The following is an 18,662-nucleotide window of genomic DNA, read 5'->3' on the forward strand; positions in this document are numbered from 1 at the left end:
TCGATGTCTACGGTCAGGAATTTACATCAATTTTAAAATATATATAAATGTTATGCTATTATTGCTTATTAAAACCATATTGATTTAACCTAAGCCAAGTCATTTCCAGAAGTGGTCCAGATCACAGAGCCGGAGCCTGAACATGAATCGGCCCAGTGTTTCACAGCCGTAACAAAAATGCATGTTCCAGAGACAGCCTAAATGAAGCTAGGGGGCGGGGATCGGTCCCGGACACGCCTCCTGTCCACGGACAGCCTAAATGAAGCTAGGGGGCGGGGATCGGTCCCGGACACGCCTCCTGTCCACGGACAGCCTAAATGAAACTAGGGGGCGGGGATCGGTCCCGGACACGCCTCCTGTCCACGGACAGCCTAAATGAAGCTGGGGGGCGGGGATCGGTCCCGGACACGCCTCCTGTCCACGGACAGCCTAAATGAAACTAGGGGGCGGGGATCGGTCCCGGACACGCCTCCTGTCCACGGACAGCCTAAATGAAGCTGGGGGGCGGGGATCGGTCCCGGACACGCCTCCTGTCCACGGACAGCCTAAATGAAGCTAGGGGGCGGGGATCGGTCCCGGACACGCCTCCTGTCCACGGACAGCCTAAATGAAGCTGGGGGGCGGGGATCGGTCCCGGACACGCCTCCTGTCCACGGACAGCCTAAATGAAGCTGGGGGGCGGGGATCGGTCCCGGACACGCCTCCTGTCCACGGACAGCCTAAATGAAGCTAGGGGGCGGGGATCGTTCCCGGACACGCCTCCTGTCCACGGACAGCCTAAATGAAGCTGGGGGGCGGGGATCGGTCCTGGACACGCCTCCTGTCCACGGACAGCCTAAATGAAGCTGGGGGGCGGGGATCGGTCCTGGACACGCCTCCTGTCCACGGACAGCCTAAATGAAGCTGGGGGGCGGGGATCGGTCCCGGACACGCCTCCTGTCCACGGACAGCCTAAATGAAGCTGGGGGGCGGGGATCGGTCCTGGACACGCCTCCTGTCCACGGACAGCCTAAATGAAGCTGGGGGGCGGGGATCGGTCCCGGACACGCCTCCTGTCCACGGACAGCCTAAATGAAGCTGGGGGGCGGGGATCGGTCCTGGACACGCCTCCTGTCCACGGACAGCCTAAATGAAGCTAGGGGGCGGGGATCGGTCCTGGACACGCCTCCTACAGCCTAAAAGTCCCCCTTACAGTCTATTTCCCGCACACCCGCTCCAGGCCATTGGCTGAAGTCACGGGGTGGGCGGGGCCATCCACGGAGAGCCTATTTGTCGCCTAACAGCCTAAATGAAGCTAGGGGGTGAGGATTGATTTGTGGTTTCCAAAAGCTCACCCAAGTTGAAAACAGCATCCAACCTGTAACGTATTCGACAGGGCCCCTGTGAGCTGTTCGTGGACAGTATAATTTTACGCAAGTTTTTCATAATTAATATATGTAATGAGATCGCAGTATTATACAATGGGTGTCAATGGGCCATTACAACCTGGCAGCTGAAACTTTTTCTGCTTATTTCTCCAAAAATCTCATAAGTTTTAAATTAATTAGAAATGAGAAAATGTGACCAAATATTTGTAAACTGAACATAAAGAGCTTCATTTTAATAGGAAACACATTAAAAAAAACCTTGAAATTTGAAAAGAAAAAGAGCAGCATCCCAGAAGAGGAAGATAATGAGAACAATCACTGGCCTGTAATATAATTATATTAATAAAATATAATAATGTATTTCTGATCAAGTAAATACAGGCTTAAGAGTTCTAATAAGAGTTCTTTTAAGATAAAAAAATAAATTCTGCATGTTTAAATGCTCACCAGGCCTGCATTACACCGAAAAGGTACACTTTTTCTTTTTTATATATATTTATTAAACGGAAAACGCAGGTGTGCTCAACAGTACTGTTTTATTTCTCAGGTACCTCACTTACGGCAAACAGAAGCAGCCGGGAGACTGTGTGGAGATCCTCGATGTGGCTCTCGGGGATTTCCTGGCCGTGATGGGAAAACTCCAGGGTCCAGATGCCATATCCGGGGAGGAGCTTGACAAGGACGAACGCCTGCTGGTCCTCTACTACTTGGAGGCGGTCGTCATGCTCAAACACCTCCAGCGGCCCGGCGTTGTCAGCAACATGACCGTAAGTGTATTTTGTATAACATTCATCAGCGCCTTACGTTTTTTGATTATCAGTGAGACCTGTCATTGAGTGTGTACGCCTGTGTGTTTGCAGGTCGAGGAATGGCAGGGGAGAAAACGCACCGAGAACGGCTGTTGCGTGGCGGTGAAGGAGCACAAAACGGCCGCATCGCAAGTCGCCGAAGTTCCTCTGACCCCTGAACAGGAACATGTACGTTTGTATTCAAAATGACATTATAACTGACAGTGTGTGTGTGTGTGTGTGTTTTTAAATTGTATTTATTACTTTTCCCCAGTGGTTTAGCCTCTACTTTGCCGAGATTCGGCCGGTGATGCTCCGGGGTCCGAAGTCAGGGGACGACCCGATGACCCGAAGTCAGCTTGGACTTCCTGATAAAGACCAAGTCCACAGAGACCTTTGCCTTTTTTTCCTGCTGGCTGAGGAACTACCGATGAAAATGAGCTCTTTTAGCTAACTCAGGTACATTTTCATTGTTCTGATGTTGATTAATGTGTACACTGTCCCCCCTTACAAATAAATAAATAAAATGAAGAGAGAGAGGGAGCGTATATGGGTGTAAAATGTGTGTGGTGGCAGTGAGGCTCATTGGGTGCTCAGCACCCCTAAAGCTCGGACCCTAGAATCGCCTCTGAAGTCCACTGAGACCAAGGACGACCTCACCCAACTCCGGCGCGCTGACACGGGCCCAGCCACCATACTGAACTACATTAAGAACATGACCCGGTTTGTTCAGTATTTAAAGACCCACCTGAACTTGGGTGAAGCAGATCTGGACTTCTACAGGAAGTGCCAAGCGTACCTCGACCTCCTCGCTACCATCAGAAAGCCAGTGGCCAAGTCACACAGCAAGGTCACCTGTAAAACAAGGCCAGTTGCTAATCTGCTTTCCATTTGTTTTCTTTAATGACTTCATGTTGATGATACTTCTGTGCTGGCTGTACATCGGGGGTTATGTGATACAGGTGTATACTGTATACAGGTGTGTGTAATCACATTGTTGTCTTTTATGTCATTCTAGGTATGAACGTTTCCAAGAGGGCGAGAAGAGCCTTCATGAGTGCCAGTCCTCCGGAAGGCCAAAAAGGACATGCTGTCCATTTATGGGAGGCTGCTGGAAGGTGACCACGTGGCGTCAGAGGAAAAGTCCATGTTCCGCTACTATTGCGAAGCAATCCTGATCCTCGGTCACTTCCAGAGACCAGGAGCGGTGGAGGGAGTAACAGTAAGTGTTAAGACCTCAGCTTTCATGGGGGCTTTCAACTTGCACTCTCACAGAGTTAATTGTAAAATTAATTTGCCATTTAATTGCTGAGATTTTACTCTGTGTTGTCGTTGTTGTTTTTAGCCAGTATTGAGAGTAACCCGGCCTATAAAAACCTCTGGAGGTCTTACGGGCACTTTTCGGCCTTGCTGTCGTCTCTTTATGGCCACAGGGGAGGTGTTTCGCAGAACATGATGATCCAGGAGGTGCAGCGGCTCGATACTCCACCATGGAGAAGGCACATGTTATAAATGTGTGAGTGTTTGTCATATATATATAAATATATATAAAATTCAATAGATTTTTTTATGTCTTGGAATATATCTTGTTTATCTGTTCTGTTCTTAACTGATTTTGTGTTTTTTGTGTGGGATTAGGTGTCCAGTCTCAAAACCAAAAGGTTTTCAGGAGAGCACAGATTGCGCTGTTGGAGGATGAATACGAGTGGGCACAGCGCTTTTTAAAAATGAAAAATAACCTGCCAGGTGGGGAGACTGCAACTTTATGTTTTTTTACATCAAAACCCAACCCCTGCAAAAACTTGAAGGATACTTCCAGGAGGCTTGGAAGGAGATGCAGCTCCCTTGGGTGCCGACCTTTACTGATATTCGAACCTCCATCGCCAGTCAAGCGTCTTCTCACATGAGCACACATTTTTTGTTATAACTGCAGAATGTTTTATCTTACCAGACAGCAAACTGACATTGAATCAACGTGGAAACGACGTCTCTCATGACATTGAAACAACGTTGATTTTGCTCATCGAATTAACGTTGAACCAACGTCAGACGCGGCATTCTTCAAAGCTAAATGAAAATCGAAAATTGGTTTGCTTTCATAACGTTGAAACAACGCGTTGATTTCAAGTTGATTTTCCGTTAGTTTTGAAAGAATGACGCGTCTGACGTTGGTTCAACGTTAATTCGATGAGCAAAACAATGTCAGATCAACGTTGTTTCGATGTCATATTTCCACGTTGATTCAATGTCAGTTTGCTATCTGGGTTACCACATTGCCTTTTGTTTTCCCTCTTTTCCTCTGTGTCTGTAGGCCAAGTTTCCTGTGCCACGATGTACACACTGTGGACAAATTTTATGTTTCCAACTTGACTGCAAAGCAGCGGTGGAACAGAGACGATTGTTGGAGATCTTCTTTTGTACTTGTCTCAATGATAATTCCAGAAGGTTAGCTTAATAACCTACACAGAAAAAGATATGTGATATGAGTCACTACAAACTAAGTGCACCAAAAGTACAAACACCATTGTCAAACATTCACAATTTACACAGCAACTTAACAGCAATGTAAATAAAGAAGCCTGTTATGCAGTTAGAAAGTAAAATGCTAAACTACTAGCATTAAACACCTTTCAAACATACACAAAATATGTAGTCATTAAAGAAAAATAAGTCTTTGTCCTACCAGTTGCATCTCAAAGTTGATGAAACATTGTGGCTTTTTCAACAGTCTTTCTCCTTTGGTTTTTTAAACACCAAAACCCACCAACTTCAGTAGGAGAAGCACATTTACTGCAAACAAAGATCCCTCTTGCTCCCAGTAATCACACACACCTGGTGGAGTTTGGAGATGTGGAGTTTCAATGACCAATCAGCTACCTTGATTCTCCCAGGTTGCACCATGTGCTCCCAACCAATAGGCTGCACTCATTTTGATCTTAAATCTTCTCTACCAATGATGAATTTATACTTTAACCATGTCTCTTTTTTTCCTTTTTTTTTTCTTTCTCTCAAACTCAACTTAACACAGTGAAATAACTGAACACAAATATACAAGCCTGTTAAAAATTATAATTCATTTAAACCACCCGAGAGCACCCCAACCCCACCCCCTCCTATTTTCTGGTGGTGCGGCTAAATTTGGTTTGATATGCGCGTGGCGCATGCAGCTGGATGACTACACGCACTGTGTGTGCCATGAACGCTCCGACTGACCTGAGAGAAACGTTTTCAGTCCGAATATTTCAGCAGTTATTATGTGTGTCCCGTATTTCTGTCGACTGAATTCATTTCCTTTTCATGAATTGGCCAAACGCGCGTGCATAACAGTCAACGATTCGGATTCGTTCGGACCGTTCTGTCACTGAATCATCTGAAGCGGTTTCTCGGTCAGTAAGAACAAATAGAGAACAAAATAGCGCTGGTTTCAGTTGTTTCACTAGTTTACTTTGAACTAGGCAGCGCGGTCCAGTGGATAACGGAACACAAGTCTAAAGGAGTCGCGTTTACTCCCGGTCCCGGACACTGTTATTAAACAGCGTTGCGACATCTATTGAGAAGCGTTTCAATCGGACACTCCTCTCTGTTACAAACCACAAATCACTCAATGATTTTATCTAGTTTTAAATCAGATGAAACAGCCTTAACATTCCCAACACTACTGATGAGGTAAATAGCAGAAACATGAACAAAGTTAGAATACTATAAATGCCATAATCACAACCCTTACAAACATTTACCCTGAATGTAATAATTTACCATGGTTTGGGCAGAAATGTGGAATATTTATATTGAATACTATGTTATAGTCATTTATTTTGCGTTAGATTTATTTGGGGGTAGAGGAATAATTCATTAGTGTGTATAATTGTTTACCTGTTTAGGCATTTTTTATACAGTGGTAGTGAGCCACAAGTCTCACTGTCAGGATATTTTAATTTAAGCCTTTAATAATTATTAATAAAATAATTCTTACCAATAGCAATGATATTGTATAATTCAATTTATTTGTATATAGCTATAAAAAAGTTATTTCTTATGGTCTGCATACTGTTGGGTACCACATTTCCTAGTAAATGCAAAACCTTTTTTTGTTTACTTTAGCTTACTTATTGTTCTCCCAAGGTTTTTTCTCCATCCAATCTGATGGAGTTTTGGTTCCTTGCCACTGTCGCCTTGCTTTTGGCTTGCTTTGAGCTTGCTCAGTTGGGGTTATTTATTTAGTGTTTAGCAATGTTGTTGATCTGTGTTGTGCTACTTACATGTTATCACTGTGAAGCTGCTTTGATACAATCTGTATTGTGAAAAGCGCTATATAAATAAATGTGACTTGACTTGACTTGACTTATTGATACTGTTATGTGTCAATAAATAAGCAAAACCCACCGGCCCAGCTCAACTTTTCGATTTAATAATGCGGCCCTCGAATTAAGCTAATTGAATAGCCCTGGTTTAGGGTGCCCGTCACCCATACTACCTGCACGCTGGTAATTCGGTCGAACGACCAGCGCACTTGACGACAAAAACCGGCTAACTTTGGAAGGTAGTATACTCACGTCACCCAGTAGACATGAAGGCCAATCATGCTGCAAAATAGTGTCACTAGTGCATCCGCATTGTTCCAGTGGGCAGCATTAGGTTTTGATCATATCAAGTCCCGTTCCGTCCCTATCCTGCCAACCGGCACCGGCCTTGTCCGCAACAGCTGCTCCCCCTCTCCCGCATCTGCATCAGCACCTGTAACAGAACACAAAGAGAGAGAGATGATTAGTGTGGGTCAAGTTCTGCCCCCACCCACCCCCCGGTTCTCTGCCATCGGGGTGCCATTAGATAGGGACTCATATCCATCTTTCGGGTGTGTGGGTTGGTCATGAGACTTCTTCCTCGCAACATTCCTCGCTCCCTAGGCGAAATGCTCCTGCCCCGTACTGGGGAGGTCTTCCTGCCACTGGCATGTCCCTTCGCTAGGAGTCCGGCCACGTCGGAGATGCCCGTCCCACCACCGCCCCATGAATTGGTGGAGAAGCATGCCTGCTTCTAGACAGAATGCCCATCTTTCGGTTTTGTACCTAAAGAGAGGGCATTAGCACTTCAGATTGGCTACCCAACCAGCAGATGACAACGGGGGAGTCACCATACAAGTGATAGGTTCTGAACTCGGGTTTTGCCCTTCCGGTACGTCCGGTTCCTTCACCCTTACCCCCGACCCTACAGGTAACCCACTACCTGATGTGAGTCGATTATGTCAGCCCATTCATCGGCGTTGGGTCCTGTGTTTTTGCGCTCAGGCTGGGTCCTTCAGAGACATTACGCTTACTACTACTTTGGCACCCCTTTGGCAACCGGGCTTGTCTGCTCCTGTCAGTATCGAAGCTATCATCGTTCCACCGCCCTTGAGTGCTCGAGGTCGGAGCCGCGGCCCCCTTCTGTGCGATGAGCTCCTCATACTCATCGCCTTCGCAGGTGCCGCGACCCCAACAACCCGGTTAACCGGACCCTCCATCCTTCCGCCTCACCATGCGGTCAGACTCACCAAGCTATGCAGCTCTGGGTACCCCTTCACGGAGCCCGAAACACGCTCCACCAGGCGGGCCGACTCACATCAAGGTGGGCCCGATAAAGGGGAGTAACTCGCCTTCTATTGGTCTATGAGGGGCCAAGCAGGTCCCCGCTGAGCCGGTGGTCAAAGCTGCAACCTTCTCTCACCGACCCCACGGGGGCCCGCACCAGCCCCCCATTCTCATCCATCCCGTCATTCTGTACACTGCCATGTGACAAAACCTGTTCAGGCATGTTAACACTGTTAACCCTTCACGGGACCAGCTTAGCACATTACCCCCTTCAGGCCTGTACATCACAGCAGGCATGCACAACGGGGATCACGCCCTCGATACCTACTTCATTCGGGTGGAGGAGAACCTTCGCAGAATGTCCAACGAGTAGAGGAGGCACCTCCGGCTCATCAGCTTCGCAAAGGATTTCATCCTCCGCTTCCCCATGCCCATGGTTTCAAGCAGTTTGTTATTGCCTTTATGCCATAGGCCTCTCACACCCAAGGGGAACCCGAAGATTTGTACATGCTTGACTCCCAATTTTGATGCGATCAGATTCTTATAGGGCCCGTAATAGTCCTCCTTTTGAAGCCCTGCCACTGTGAGGGTGTCAGGAGCCATCTCATATCGGACTGTTACGTCAATGACCAAGGCGAAATCCCCACGGATGAGTACCAGGTCAAGTCGTCTCACAACCCCGTTACGGGATCTGAACTCTCATTCCCGGTGTGCCTCCCACCCGAGGGACTTTGCCTCAGCCCCGAGGAGACGGCACAACTTGTGGTGCCGGGCAATCCTGGCCACACTCATGGCCGGGCATTGCCCAAGTATGTGTGAGCATGACTCCAACCTATGTGGACATCTCCTGCAAGCTGCCCCAGCCTTGCTTCTACCCTGACACCGAAACTCTCGAGTAGGATACACGGCGCGTAGCTGAAGAGCCGGTATGTACCGGCTTTCGGTCATACACGCGGGCTTCCTCAGCCACGAGTTACTCGCCACCGATTCCCTAAAGCCGAGTATACCCACTCCTTGGGTAGGGAGACCTGCCCACTTAAGGATTTCGTCATGTCTCCAATCGAATGGAGAAACACACATGTGGGTCAGCAGACCGGTGGCGTCTCCTCTATCATTCGATGCTTTCTCACTAGCCAGTGGGAAGTTCTCATTAGTGCCACCGGCCCTCATCCACGCCCTTTCGAACTTGGACCGCATGCATGGTCAGCATCAACACCCTGGTAGCCGGATCCTCAGAGCAAGAAAAGCGGTGAAACCTTCTTGCTTGCATGGACGGAATGTGCCGAGTGAGCTTGCAAATCCCCAGGCCACCATCCCGGTTTTTTGCATACAGTAGCCCATCAGAGGTGGACGGAGCAAGGTGCAACCACTCCTTGACCGCCCCCCTGATTATTCCGTCCGCGGCTCGCAGTACATTGTCACCAACCTCCCCCAGGTCGGCTTGATAGTAAAGGCGAGGAAGGGCATACTGATTGAGGAGAACCACCCTCTGCGAGGGTTTAAGGAGGGATTTCCCGATGCCCTTAACCCACCCCTCCAGAGCACCTGTCAACTCAGGCTCAACCACCCCTCCCCAGGGGTTAACCTTCACGCCCAGGTACTTAACAGCCTCACTGATGCTGGTTTGTGAGATCGCCCCCCCCCCAGTACCCATGGAGGGGAGTTATTAACTGTGAATGATCCAGCACCCGGCTTCACATAGAAACTTTTGCACTTTTTCGGTTGAGCCCTGAGCCCGGTACTCTGGCAGAATGAGTCGAGCAGATTTAGATTATACGCCATATCCCTCCAAGATCCTCCTATCAGCACAAGGTCATCAGCAAATGCAAGGCACACTACTGTTTGACCCCCTTCCATAATGTAGCCGCGGCCTTTGCGTTCAAGGCCTTGGACCAGTGGGTCCAAGGTGAGGTTGAAAAGCAAGGGGGACAATGGATCCCCCTGCTTCACACCAACCCTCACTTTAATTGCAGGGGGATTCCTACCCCCGACCTCGACACAGGTAGAACTCTCCGTGTAGATCTGCTGGATCAGACCTACCATGTGGGGATCCACTTTGATTTGCCCAAGAGCTGATAGGATGTGCTCATGGGAAACGGAGTCGAACGCCTGTGCAAAGTCGATAAATACTACTGCGAGTGGGTTGCGCTCTTCTTTGCAGTGTCGGATGAGGCCTCGCAGCACCTCGAGGTTTTCCGCACACCCGGGGGTAGCACGAAAACCCCTTTGTCTAGGGTGAACTGGGCATGACTCAGTTAGCCGCTTTGTTAACACCCTAGTGAAGAGCCTCAAGATCATAGACCCGATGGTGATGGGCCTCCAGTTGCCCACCTCCATCACCGCCCCTGGGTCAGATGTCTTGGGAATAAGTACCGTTCGACTTTTCTTCAGACGGGAAGGGACAACTCCCGTAATCCACCACATGTTGAACAGCCCAGTGAGGGCCTCACACCCGGGATCCCAATTGAGAATATCCCGTTTCCCAATCCCATCTGGGCCCGGTGCGGAATCGTTCAAGGCCTGTCGGAGGCTAGATTGGATCTCGCCTTGGGAGAGCGGCCCCATGAGAGGAGCATTATCAGCATACTCCTCCGCCCTGAATTGACCCAGCCCGCGAAAGGGGGGAGGGTCCCCCTATTTTGCCAGAAAGATGTTGTGAATAACTTCAGCTGAAATAGGACAACGTGTGTCCTGTCTCCCATCGAGGATTTCAGCTGCTAGGCGGGCCGGGTCATGTTGGAACCGGTATTGGACCTTATAATAGGCACGTTTATGGGCAAGATATCTATCACGGTACCTGCTCCGATACCGGGGGCGAGTTCGCTTTTTACCCGAGGACTGTCTTTTGGTCTTTTGGGGCCACTCTCCCCTCCATGGACGCATCCTTGGAGTATCCGTTGCGTTGCCGCTTCCACCAGTTCGTTTTGAAACTGGGAAGGATTGGGATGAGGGCGTTCCCTTGGTCATGTTTGTATGTGATTTCAGTCTTTTCAATGTGAAACAAGCTCCACACTTTAAAAAGGTTGCGAGTAGACGGATATGAGCGTGAGTGGATTTACCTGAGTGAATCGTTTTTTCTCTCTTTTTTCTTACTCTTATTGTTGCGTTTGTGTTTTCTTGGGTGGGGGATGTTTTGTATTTATTTGTACATTTTTTTTGTTTCGGATCTTTTTGGGCCTCGTGCTACCTGTCTTATCGGGGAGGCATGACGGCCCAAAATGTGCAAACTTTGGGTTCACTCACGCGGTGCCATGCGGTCAAAGTGGCGTCCGCAGCAGGTGTTGAGGAATGTTGCATGGCTGTTGGAGTAGTTGTGGGGCACGAGTGTATTGTATCTGCCTCTAGGATGAATAATGCCATGGTAATTTTCCTCAACAGCATTGAAAAGGCAAATGAATTAGTTGAACATGGGAACATTGTGATCGGCGGCGAGTTGGTCACTGTGCTTCCTTCCACTGTTCTTACTCCCATCAAAGAGAGTCACTTTATCCAATGTTCCACCTTTTCTTAGTGATGAGATATTAACTCAGACGTTGTCTCGATACGGAAAACTGGTATCCCCAATCAAAAAGATTGCAATCAGTAGTGAATCACCTCTCTTGAAACACGTCGTTTCTTTTAGGCGTTTCGCTTACATGATAGATGGTGGCGATGATGGCGAATTAGAACTTTCACTTAACTTTCGAGTTGATGGATTTGAGTACGTGATATTTGTTACAACTGCGAAATCAAAGTGTTTCGGTTGCGGCAAATCAGGCCATTTAATTCGGAATTATTATTATCCGGATAAATTAAAGGAAAACGAAGTTAACAACGAAAACAATGTTGATGATGTTGTTCCTGGTACGAGTGAAGCACCCGAGGCTGTTTTATTGAACTGTGAGGCGCCGGGGGTGAGCCGGGCTGAACCGGAGTCGGTGGTCACGGGGAAAGATCCCCCCGGTGAGGGGCTGGACGCTGCTGGCTTCGCTGGGGCTGGTTCATCCTCGACGAATCAAGAACAAACAGGTATGTTTTGCGATGTGACAAATACTAGTAATGATCGAAAAGCGATTGGGGTACAGTTTTCTGGGAACACAGAAGAGAAACTATCATGTGGTGGGACAGAGACTTTGCCGTTGTTGAGGGGGGTAGGAGAGGAAGATTGTGTCACAGAGATGGAACAAACTATGTTCAAAGTGCCCCAAAAAAGGAAAAAGTCTGGTCAATTGCAGGGTGAAAAAGCGTGCAAAAAAAGTGATGTACAGGGTAGTGAGGATCAGGAAACTGAAAGTGACAGTGAGTCGTCTGACTCCAGTATAGTGCTCTCCCAAAGTGATTTTTCTGGACGAAGTTATGATAATGAGGATAATAAAGATGTTTCTTAAGGCAACAAAAAATAAAAGAGGTGTGTGTGTTCAAGAATATTTTCCTGACATCAAGCAGTTTATCGAGAAAACGAGAAGTCTAATGGCAGAAGGCTGTTTCAATAATAGAGAAGTATATCGTTTGAAGAAAATTGTGAGGCTTTTGGACAAGGAGTTGAGTAATAACGATGTATAAAAAATTAAGAGATTTAATTTTCTGTACTGAGCCATCATAATTCAACAAGTGCTGGAGTTGCTGTTATATTTGCAAAGAGTTTTAGTCCAATTTCGTATGATGTTGATGAAATCATAAAATGCAGACTTTTAAAAGTAAGAGCCTGTTTTGAGAATAATGTGTTAGTTTTTATTTGTGTTTATGCTCCAACTGCCTCGGTTGAAAGGATGATTTTTTTAGATACATTATGTTCTATCTTGCAAAATTGTTCTTCTGAGGAATATTTATTTTTGGGGGGTGATTTTAATTGTACTGCACATGCACTGGACAGAAATCACATTGAACCTCATTTGTCTTCTCAAAGACGTCTTATCCAAATAATTAAGAAACATGATTTATGTGATATCTGGAGGCAATTAAATGGAATTGAGAGACAATACACATGGGTTCATGCAAGAGATAATTTCATGTCGTTTGCTAGATTGGATAGATTTTATGGGTTCAAGCATCATCTTAATATTTTTAATAAATGTTCAATTATTCCGATTGGGTTCTCAGATCATGGAATGGTGCAATGTAGTTTTATTTTAAACTGTCTCAAACCTAGAAGTGCTTACTGGCATCTTAATGTTTCTCTGCTAAGTGATAAATTTTTTGGGAGAATTACAGAAATACAAAACATGAATTTCAATCAGTACAGCAGTGGTGGGACTTTGGCAAGGTTCAAATTAGACAGTTCTGTCAGCAGTACACTCACAACGTAACTAGAGAGATAAGAAGATCTTTGGAAAATTTAGAAACGGAAACAAATAAATGTCAACAGTTAGCTGAATCTACTGGAGATAAGCATTATTTAGAAATTGGATTAAGAAAAAAGGCCCGGTTAGATGATCTACTGGGATATAGAATACAAGGGGCACTGGTCCGGTCTAGATTTCAAAGTATAGCTCAAATGGATGCACCGTCCAAATATTTTTTCAGCCTTGAGAAAAAGAACGGACAAAGATGTTTAATTCAAGCCTTGCGCTCTGAGAATGGGGGGTTGTTAATAGACCCTGTTGGTATCCGGAGGAGAGCAGTTGGTTTTTATCAGAAGCTGTATAGAAGTGAGATTGATTCAGGGCCTAATGAAGAAAATAACTTTTTCACTTCCTTACCCCAGATGTCTGAAGAGGGTAATGCAGCCCTTTCAGGTCCGATGAGCTTGGGAGAGCTGCATAAGGCCCTTCAAGGCATGGAGTCTGGGAGGGCTCCGGGAATTGATGGCCTCCCAGTTGATTTTTTTCAAATCATTCTGGACGGATCTGGGAGTTGATATATTACAGGTATTGAATGACAGCTTGTCGGAAGGTATGATGCCGTTGAGTTGTCGCAGAGCGATAATCAGCCTCATACCAAAAAAAGGAGATCTCACTGAAATAAAGAGCTGGTGCCCTGTCTCACTTCTTTGTACTGATTACAAGCTGCTCTCCAAGGCTTTAGCTAACAGACTGGCTGGAGTATTGGACCAGGTCATCCATCCAGACCAGACTTATTGTGTTCGCAGTAGATCTATGTTTGATAACATTTCATTAATTCGTGATGTATTAGAAGTTTCAAAATTGTTAAAGTTGGATGTTGGCTTGATTTCTCTGGAACAAGAGAAAGCCTTTGACCGAGTCGAACATTCCTATTTGTGGGGGACTTTGAGGGCCTTTGGTTTTAGTCAAGATTTTATAGATAAGGTCAAAGTACTCTATAGTGAAGTTGAGAGTGTACTGAAGATAAATGGCGTTTATGCGCTCCATTCCAGGTTCAAAGAGGGATAAGACAAGGGTGTTCCCTGTCTGGGATGCTGTACTCTTTGGCCATTGAGCCATTGTTACAACAAATTAGGAAAAAGGTGTGTGGCTTATGTTTGCCCAATTGTAAGAATAACATTGTGTTGTCAGCTTATGCTGATGATGTGATGGTTTTAATTAATGGACAAAATGGTGTACATATTTTACTTAAAGGCACTCTATGCAAGATCTGTACCTTAATATAACAGCTTCAAAGTCGTTTTGGTGGTTAACAAAGTCATAGTAGGGCGAATCATCCTGGTAGGAAAGCTTGGGGGGGACGCCGCCGGAAAAACCAGCCATGCAAGTTTGAGAGTGGCGCCCCTGACACAGCGCGTGAGAATCACGAAATGGTTTACGGCAACGACGTCACACGCATCAACAACATCATACTGTATGAAGCTACTTTCGAAACAGGGAAAGAGAATCGGACCGTGCTAGAAACCGGACAAGAGTCCACTCGGTCGGGCTTTCACTCGTTGGCGCGAGCTTAAAAGCTGCACTGGATTGTAACTGCGATGCTGACCTGGCGATCTTGTTGATGGACTTGTAAGTAAATCTCTTATTTATAAACTTGTTTGTATTTGTATACTTGTTTCTATATTGTATGTTGCTGCACTGGCTTGTAGTATGTCATTTTTTACGGTGCTGTTCATTCATCCGTTGTTGATAATAAGACCAGTTCAATAATTCTCACATGTCTATAGCTTTCGATTACCAGAGCTTTAAGCAGACTTCCTAAAAACAGTCGTTTCTCTTAGTCTTGTTGTTTTTTCCGTTATGTTTTATTGCCGAGCTTGCCACAAGAGCTAGTTTGCCAGCTGAACTCAGGTGTTGTGATGTGTATTTATCACGTATCTTTAGTCCTGTGTCTGGTTCGGATTTCTTATGACGTGTGTAAGTTACTGTTATATCAAGTTTATCTGACTAACAGTACACTTCCCGACTGTAACTTCAAATTGTGTTGATTATGAATCAATCAAATCTTGACGCTGTTGATGTTGATTCTTGCGATTACCATGAGGACATAGTCAATATCTCACATAATTATTAGGACATATATAAGCCTAGAGGTTGTAAATAATTGAACACAATTTGCTATTATGATAAATTGTAATCATGTCTAAATCATAACGTCCAATGTTATGAAATAATGCAACGTACATTTAACTTGATTGATGTCATCTGACATTTTGTAATTTTAACATTACAATCAAAAAACATGAATGAAATTATACAGTAGCCTATACACTATAGGCTATTTACTTCTGATTTTGCAGAAATCATGTAAAAACGCTATAAGCCAGCAAACGCGATAGGCAACTTTATTATTAAAAAGCAGTCTAGCACTTGACAGTAGTTCAGTAGATATGCAGTAACAGGGGAATAACGGTTATTTACGACAGTGCAAGTACACCACAGCGGCTCTAGAGGTCACTGTTTTACAAAAAAACCAGAGAGTGCATAGTGTGCCTTTAATTTAATTAAGGATTTTATGTTGTTATCCTCTGCCAAAGTAAACTGGACAAAATGTGAGACACTGTTGGTTGGTCAGTGGGTTGATGGCAAACCAAACCTTCCTAATGGGTTAATTTGGGGTAGAAATGGAATAAAATATCTAGGTGTTTTTTTGGGTGATGATGTAACCCAACAGAAAAATTGGGAAGGGTTGGGTGAAAAGATTAAGGGGCGTCTGGAAAAATGGAAATGGCTGATTCCGAATATGTCTTACAGAGGACGTACTCTTGTGGTAAATAATCTTGTAGCATCCTCCCTGTGGCACAGGTTGGCTTGTGTGGATCCTCCAAAGCAACTTTTAGCAAAAATTCAAGCTGTTCTTGTGGACTTTTTCTGGGACAAATGACATTGGATACAACAGAGTGTTTTATTCCTGCCCAAGGAAGAAGGAGGACAAGGACTCATGAATTTACAAAGCAGAACGGCTGCGTTTCGGTTGCAGTTTTTACAGAGATTTTTTGATGGTGCATCTGATGTGAGTTGGAGGGCTGTTGCCTGTGCCATATTGCAACAGTTTGGGGGATTTGGGTTGGATAAACACCCTTTTTTGATGAACCCTTTAAAAATGGACTTTTCAAAGATGCCATACTTCTAGCAGAGTCTGGTATTACCAGGCTAGTGAAACCCCATTGACTCCCGTTCATTCTGGAATGCATTCATCACTCGACCGCGAGCGCCCCCGCATGGACAGAGACGCGTTACTGCAGCCAGTCCAGAACCCGGAAGTAACCAGCCAGCGCTAATTCTCTTCAATTAGACATTCTCTGGCCACTCACAGCTAGCTGGCAAAATGGTGTATATTCATGGTAACACTGTTAAGGATGTTGCTCAAAAGTTAACTGAGGAAATGGAAAAGATTTCTATTTGGCTAAAAAAAAAAAAAAAAATTCATTTAACAAAATCAGTTGAGGGTCAGGAAATTAAAAAGGTAGACCAAATTAAATGTTTAGGAGTCATTCTAAACCCAAAACCAAATTTCAAAAAAACATATTAAAAAGATTACAAACACGTTAAATTCATATAGCACATTTTAGATATATTAGAAACTCTTTGACCATAGGTGCATCTAATTTACATCTAAATGTGATGATATTTCCACTTTCGATACTGCATGACGAGTTGGTCACAAGCATGTAAAACAGCATTAAGGCCCCTGGAATCTTTGTAGAAAACTTCTCTAACGTTTATGACAAGAAATCTCGGTTATTTCATTATCGTCATATTCTTATAAAAACATAGGATATTAGGTTTGAAAACAATCATATATTCAAATATCTGTCTCTTGTTTAAGATCATAAATAGTACTGCAACCCCTCTGTTAAAAAAAGTTGATGTCACTGAGCTCAGAAATGACATCTCGAGCCACTAGGTCGACTGTTCGGGGCGAGTGCACGATTTCTCGGTGTAAAACAGTTTTCGGCAGCTTAGCTTTCTCATGTGTGGCCATCAAACAGTGGAACAAGTTGCCAACAGAACTGACCACATGTGTAAATCAACACTTTTCCACATCGGGCCAAAAAATGGCTTCTTTTAAAACAAACATGTTCCCAAAATGTATTGTAATTGATGTGTATGTGTGAGTGTATTTGTAAATGAATGCCATATATATTGTTTTTGGGATAAATGGATTATTAATATGTATATCTGTTGACATCAGCCTGCCCAGAGACTACAGGTGGAAATCAGCACAAGTGCTACAACCTGGTAAAATGCATCTCTCCTTTTTAAGGTTAATGTATATTTTGCATTGTCCCTGCTCAAAAATAAATAAATTAAAGAAAATGAAAGACAGTTCAATTCTTCCCAATAATAGAATATAGTAAGAAAGAAAAGTACTCTGTTACACTGAGATGGTTTGGGGGAAATGAAACTTCAGACAGGTACAAACAGGCAGAGAAACTACTCCCAAAGAGTGACTGAACTGAAGGAACTAAATACAGACATGAATTAACCAAACCAGGTGATACAGATGAAGGTGATTAACAAAACACAGGTGACGAAGATGAACTAATGAAGGTAACAGAAAAGTGGCGGGAAAACCAAGGACATGTGACTAAGAATGCAAACAGAAGATCAAAACCTACAGGGACAAAGAAGCACATATTTAATTACATATCTTAATGATACTGGTTTAAGTAGAAGAATATAGGATTTTTCTTTTTTTTTTTTTTGATTTTATGATTTGATGTATCATTTGCCAACGTCCTTGTTACACACTCCTGTGTAGTAAGTCCAGTAGGTGGCGGTATATGTCGTAAAGATATGATCTGCCATAAAACAGAAGAAGAAGAAGAAGATCAAAACCAAACCGAATCAAAACGTGACAGATTGTTTATTCCTTATGAATTTCTAATAGTTTCTTTAGCAAGGGGTTTTAAACTTTTAATGGCAATGAGCCCTAAACAACACCCTTGTGAGATTCTTTATTTAGCCTTATAATATAATAAAATATAGGCCTAATGTAACCTAAACAATACCTTTGTGAGATGCTTTATTTAGGGTTATAATATAATAAAATATGCCCATCAACAGTTATTTCCACCACTTTAATCAAACCACTCTTCTTTAAAACATTACGATGTGATTTTCTCGTTGCCTCTCGTATTGAGCTATTTTGTCCGCACACAGGACTCACTGCCAATCACACATGCTCACTTCTTTTATGGCATTGGGTATGTGAACACACAACAAAAAATTGAGGTCATGATCTGAGCAGGCTAAGTGGTCGTAAAAAATAGTCACACTTGTGGTCTTTGGTCAAAAATGACCCCCATAAGAAATTGTAAAAAATGAAAAAAATAAATAGTGAATTTTTTTTTGTCAAATTTTTTAATAAGAAATAGTTTTTGAGATTGTTTCAACTATATATACAAATCCACCAACAACAACAAAAAAATGTGTTCATAAACATCTGGGGAATTCACATGCCTCTCCATAGAGAGCTGTACATGCCATCTAGTGGTTACACCATGATTCTACGCTTTTTCTCTATACTGGAACCAGATGGTGCTAATTTTCTTCAAATTTTTTTTTTTTCTGAAGGCCTAGACTCTATATTAAACTAAATACTGCGTTAATATT

This window comes from Pimephales promelas, chromosome 2 (genome assembly GCF_988280905.1).
Source record: "Pimephales promelas chromosome 2, fPimPro1.hap1.1, whole genome shotgun sequence".
Lineage (NCBI taxonomy): Eukaryota > Metazoa > Chordata > Actinopteri > Cypriniformes > Leuciscidae > Pimephales > Pimephales promelas.